The sequence below is a fragment of the Solanum stenotomum genome, chromosome 1 (assembly GCF_019186545.1).
Source record: "Solanum stenotomum isolate F172 chromosome 1, ASM1918654v1, whole genome shotgun sequence".
NCBI lineage: Eukaryota > Viridiplantae > Streptophyta > Magnoliopsida > Solanales > Solanaceae > Solanum > Solanum stenotomum.
The window spans coordinates 87,007,649-87,014,245 of NC_064282.1; the positions used below are offsets into that span (position 1 = coordinate 87,007,649).

The 6,597-nt window shown below is 43.1% G+C and overlaps 1 pseudogene; it reads left to right on the forward strand.

Annotated features, from left to right (window-relative positions):
- Window positions 1-1,382: 1,382 nt before the first annotated feature.
- On the forward strand, window positions 1,383-5,333 carry LOC125864423 (uncharacterized; annotated as a pseudogene).
- The last annotated feature ends 1,264 nt before the right edge of the window (window positions 5,334-6,597 follow it).

The following is a 6,597-nucleotide window of genomic DNA, read 5'->3' on the forward strand; positions in this document are numbered from 1 at the left end:
GCTTGTGCACTTGACAACCAGGTTTTGGGGATTGAATTAAGTTGACTTGTTTTCGTAATAGTAATTGTTATTGAACTTTGCTTTATTTCCGCACTTTATAGAAATGATTGGGTTTTAGGCTGACTTGTCTTAGTGGGATACGACGAGTGCCATCACATCCATTTTTAGGTCGTGACAAAATGGTATCAAAGCCCCAGGTTCATAGGTCTCACGTGCATACAAGCCGAGTCTACGTAGAGTCTCAAGGATCAGTACAGAGACATCTGTACTTATCTCTCAGAGGCTATAAAGACTATTAGAAAACTTCCTTTTTGTTCATTCTTTCTCATCGTCCGTGGTTACCTTCTTTATTACTAAGCTATTGTATACTCTTTTGACAGATGACGAGGACTAGAACAACTGTTACTGGTGGTAGAGGGGAGGCACTTCCCGAGGCAGTTGTTGAGGCCCCAGCTAGGGGTAGGGGTAGAGCCCAATCTAGAGGGCGTGCTCGTGGAACGACACTAGCCAGAGGTCGTGGCCGTGGAGCAGCACCAGTGAGAGGTCGTACTACAAAGGCCTCTCTTGAGCCTCAGATTGATGACAGAGAGGACCAGGTTCCTCCAGAGTCTGCAGTCACACCTTTGCTTCAGGATACATTATTGAGGGTGTTAAGTGTGCTTGAGAGCTTTACTTAGGGTGGTGGTGCGACCGCCACACCACAAGACTCTCAGACTAGAGAGGGAGCTCAGACGCAAGAGCAACAGGAAGCTCTAGTTATGCAGGATGCGATAGGGCAGCCACCAAAGGAGCCCATGGTTGAGAATGATCTTGCACCAGCAATTGGGGGTCAAGGTGCACCATTGGTTGTTCTAACAGAGGATGAGCAGCGTAGGTATGAGAAATTTCGAAAGATGGACCCACCTCAGTTTCAGGGTGGGAAGAGTGAGGATGCTCATGAGTTTCTAACTACATGCCGACAGTTGTTAGAGGTTGTTGGATTAGCTGAGTCACATGGGGTTCGATATGCTACACTCCAACTTCGTGGACCAGCGAGAGAGTGGTGGAGAACTTATTCAGGGGCTTTGCCAGTTGGATCTACTCCAGTGACTTGGGAGAGGTTTTCCAGTGCCTTCCATGACCATTTTATCCCTTGGAGCGTGAGAGAGGAGAGTCGTTTGAGGTTTGAGAATCTGAGACAGGATAGCTTATCAGTTACAAAGTATGAGGCCCATATTTGCCAGCTGTCTAGGCATGCTTTGGCCATTATTCCAGACGAGACGAAAAGGATCCGTAGATTCGTGAGGGGGCTGACTTTCTCCATCAGATCGGCAGTATTTAGAGCATCTAGAGAGGGGGCTTCCTTCCAGTCCATTGTGAGCACCGCTAAAGAGGCGGAATTGATGGAAAGAGGAGAGTTTAGGGACCCTAAGAGGGTCCCTACAATAGGTCAGTTTCATGGTGCCTCATCTGGAGGTAGGGGACCAAACAGAGGGAGTGGTTCCTTTCAGCAGCGAGGACCTGTTTATACATATATGCCGACATCCGAGGGTGGTCAGATACCTCGGGCTTCTTATAGCGTGGGTCACGGTTCACAGCAGCGACCTATGGGGCGAGGCAATTATAGTGGGTTTTCAGGGTCCGCACAGCAGTTCCCGGGACAAAGGTTTTGCTTTTCTTGTGGAGATCCCGATCACCTAATGTGACAGTGTACTTCATTTCAGGCTAGACCACTGGTACCACAGGGTAGAGGCCGAGGCAGAGTTCAATCAGGTAGAGGTGGTAGAGCTTCTAGTAGTGGTTCTGCAGCTCAGCAGAGTGGGAGTAGAGTTACCACCTAGGTTGGAGGTGGCCGAGGGGGCCACTGTTATGCTTTTCCGGGGAGACCCGAAGCGGAGATTTCTGATGCTTTTATTATAGGTATCATCCCAGTATGCCATCGATCTGCTTCTGTATTGTTTGATCCAGGGTCTACATTCTCTTATGTGTCCACCTATTTTGCTGCTGAATTTGATATGATATGTGATAGCATGATGGTACCTATTCGTGTTTCTACACCCATGGGTGAGCCCTTAGTGGTGGATCGAGTGTATCGATCTTGTCTTGTTTTTGTAGCGGGATATGACACTTGGGTAGATTTAATCATTCTGGGGATGGTAGACTTTGATGTTATCTTGGGTATGAATTGGCTTTCTTCTTATTATGTTGTCCTTGATTGTGATGCTAAGACTATGACTTTAGCAATGCCTGGTGTTCCGAGGTTTGAGTGGAAAGGCGCTAATGACTCTTATCCTAGCAAGGTCATCTCCTTTATCCGTGCTCAGAGATTGGTGGAGAGAGGGTGTTTATCTTACCTAGCTTTTATACGGGACATTGGTGTTGAACCACCTTCCATGGATTCTGTTCCCGTGGTTCAGGAGTTTCTTGATGTATTCCCTTCTAATCTTCCAGGTGTTCCTCTCGATAGGGATATTGATTTGGAGCCAGGCACTAAGCCCATTTCTGTTCCTCCTTACCGTATGGCTCCGGCAGAGTTGAAAAAGTTGAAGGATCAGTTGCAGGATTTATTGAGTAAGGGGTTTATTCACCCTAGTGTGTCACCTTGGGGTGCCCCTGTGTTGTTTGTGAAGAAGAAGGATGGGACTATGAGGATGTGTATTGATTACAGACAGTTAAACAAGGTAACAGTGAAGAATAAGTATCCTCTTCCGCATATTGATGACTTATCTGATCAGCTACAGGGGGCAACATTGTTCTCTAAGATTGATTTGAGGTCCGGATATCATTAGTTGAAGATTAGGGCATCAGATATCCTTAAGACAGCTTTTTGGACTCGATATAGGTATTATGAGTTCTTAGTGATGTCCTTTGGATTGACTAATGCCCTTGCAACATTTATGGAGTTGATGAACGGGGTGTTTCGACCATATCTTGATTCTTTTGTGATTGTCTTCATCGATGACATTTTGGTTTACTCCAAGACTGAGGAGGACCATGTCCGACACTTGAGGATTGTACTCCAGAGATTGAGGGAAGAGAAATTGTATGCCAAGTTCTCAAAGTATGAGATCTGGCTTAATTCTGTGGCATTCTTAGGACACATGGTGTCCAAAGAGGGTATTAGAGTAGATCTGGCCAAGATTGAGGCAGTTAGAGGTTGGACGCGGCCTACTTCTCCTACCGAGATTCAGAGTTTTGTGGGATTGGCATGTTATTACCGATGATTTGTTCAGAGTTTCTCTACTATTGCAGCTCCATTGACTAGATTGATTCGACAGGGTGTGAGTTTTCAGTGGTCTGATGAGTGTGAAGAGAGTTTTCAGAAGCTCAAGACTTTGTTGACTTCGGCTCCTGTGTTGACTCTACACGAGGAGGGTGTAGACTTTACTATGTATTGTGATGCTTCAGGAGTCGGATTGGGTGGTGTATTGATGCAGAAGGGGAAAGTGATTGCTTATGCTTCTAGGCAATTGAAGTCCTATGAGAAGAACTACCCTACTCATGATTTGGAGTTGGCGACTGTAGTATTTGTACTTAAGTTATGGTGTCATTATTTGTATGGGGTGCATTGTGAGATTTTCACTGATCATCGGAGTCTTCAGTATATCTTTAGTCAGAGGGATCTGAACTTGAGGCAGCGTAGATGGCTTGAGTTGCTGAAGGACTATGATGTGACCATTCTATATCATCCGGGGAAGGCCAATGTTGTTGACGATGCTCTGAGTAGGAAAACTCCTAGCATGCGAAGTCTTGCAGCACTTAGTATTGAGGATAGACCATTGGCTAGAGATGTTCAGATGTTAGCTAATAGTCTTGTCCGGTTGCAGATCTCAAAGGAGAGTGATGGGATGATTGCTTTTATTGAGGCTCGGTCTTCTTTAGTCGAGCAAATCCATACGAACCAATTTGATGATGAGAAGTTATGTCTCATTCGAGACAATGTATTGATAGGGGAAGCCAAGGAGGCTGTCCTTGATTCTGACGGTGTCTTGAGGATCGGAGGCAGGATTTGTGTGCCTAAGATGGGCGAGTTGACTAGATTGATTCTTGAAGAGGCCCATTGTTTCGGATATTCTATCCATCCGGGAGCAGCGAAGATGTATCATGATCTGAGTTAGCATTACTGGTGGTGTGGGATGAAGAGAGATATTTCAGACTTTGTTTCTAGGTGTTTGACTGGCCAACAAGTCAAGTGTGAGCACTAGCGTCCCGGGGGTGTATCTCAGAGGATGCCTATTCCTACTTGGAAGTGTGAGCAGATCACTATGGACTTTGTTGTGGGTTTGCCTACCACAGTGGGTGGTTATGACTCCATTTGGGTTGTTGTTGACAGGCTAACCAAGTCCGCCCACTTCATTTCGGTTCGGGTGAAATATACAGCAGAGAAGTTAGCCGAGCTATATATTAGTCAGATTATGCGACTACATGGGGTTCCTGTTTCTATTATATCAGATCGAGGTTCACTATTTACTTCTCACTTTTGGAAGGCATTACAACATGGTTTGGGTACTCAGCTAGATATGAGTACAACCTTTCACCCTCAGACAGATGGTCAGTCCGAGAGGACGATTCAGGTGTTGGAGGACATGCTCCGAGCATGTGTGATCAATTTTGGTTCTAGATGGGATCGACATTTACCCTTAGCAGAGTATGCCTACAATAACAGTTATCACTCTAGTATTCAGATAGCCCCATTTGAGGCGTTGTATGACAGCCAATGTAGGTATCCGATTGGGTGGTTTGATTCGGCAAAGATGGACTCTTTGGATACTGAGTTGCTTAGAGATGCTATGGAGCAAGTCTGTATGATTCAGTATAGACTGTTGACAGCCTAGAGTCGACAAAAAAGTTATGCAGACCGGAGAGTTAGAGTCTTAGTGTTTATGGAGGGCGATCATGTTTGGCTTAGAGTGTCACCTATGAAGGGTGTGATGCGGTTCGGCAAGAAGGGCAAGCTTAGCCCAAGATTCATTGGACCTTTTGAGATTTTGAGTCGAGTGGGAGAGGTGGCCTATAAGTTGGCCTTACCACCTAGTTTGTCGGCAGTTCATCCTGTTTTCCACTTCTCTATGCTTCGAAAGTATATTCTGGATGAGTCACATGTGCTTTCACTCGATTCAGTGGAGTTGGGTCCAAACTTGACATTTGAGGAGGAACCTATAGCTATATTGGACAGGCAGGTTCGAAAGCTTAGGACCAAGGAGATTGCTTTAGTGAAGGTGCAATGGAAGCACCGATCAGTGGGAGAGGCAACTTGGGAGACAGAGTCTGATATGCGTGCCAGATATCCTCAGCTTTTTGAAGCTTCAAGTACTTTCTTTCACCTTATGTTCGAGGACGAACATGCTTTTTAGTGGTGGATAATGTAATGACCCGGAAGGTCATTTTTGGAAATTTTGAATACTCATTTAACTAGAGTAAACGAATTGATGGTTACTTATTAAATAACTAATTTTAGTTAATGCTTAATGGGTAAAGTTATAATTATTTTAATAGCACTTGACCCATATAGGAAAATAAATAATTAGGGTTGAGAATTTTTGGTTCATAATTTAAGAAAAGAAAAGAAGACAGACTTACCTGCGTAAAACTGCTGCCGACGGGAGAATACTTCATGTCCAGGTAAATGTAACCATGCCAAATATATGCAATAGTGCGTATGAATGGAGTATATTATTGTTATTATTATAATGGTGAACAACATAGTCTTTTATAGTGCATTAATAACTGCAAAGTATGATTTGAATTGGAAAATCAAGGTCATTTATTGAGGGCTAATGAGAACATAGTGTTTGACTGATTATTGGCTACATATAGTTGAAATTGAGTTCTGTCTCGTGTGAAAGTGATAGGTGAGGAGTTGGGTTCCTTGGCTTATGCGATTCCATCACTGGTTTCGTAATCAGTGGTTCTCATATTTATTAATTCTTATTTTATTATCACGTAATTATTCAAGTTATGATATATTGGGACACTTATTAAATATTAAGTGTATTACATTATATGAAAGCTATTAAGATTGTAGTGTTTGGAGAAATTATGACTTAATCCTAGGCTCGAAATTCGGAAAACATGAGAGTTGACATGTTAATTGACACCAAGATTAGGAACTTGATTATAAATTGAGTGAGTTTTTGGGTCTAGGCTAGACCTATAGTAATTTGAGTGTGGTTAGTTTTGAAATCTTATTGTGATTATTAATGTGAATAGATTGCTTTTAGTTAGAAGTTCAACGAAAGGAAAGACTCAAGTCTCGGAGTAATTGTTTGACTATTTGAGGCAAGTGGATTTCTGAAACCTAGTTAAGCGTATGGAATTCGTGTATTTCCTTGTGGTATATGTTTCGGAGTAATGTGATCAATTGTTTGTGTGATGTGTTGAGAATTGTTTGAAAGACTTGTTGAATCATTGTTGAAGTTGTATCATGATTGTGTTGTTGTGAATTGTGCAATGTTATGAAAATGGTCATCTCCTAATTATTTGTGTTAACATTTCATTTGCATTGTTCTGAGACATAGTTGTGACAAATGTTATGTGCATTGAGAAAGAATAAGAAATTAAAAAGGATGTACCATTTCGAGGGATGTATCGCACGCCGCGATGGATCCTATATTTCGA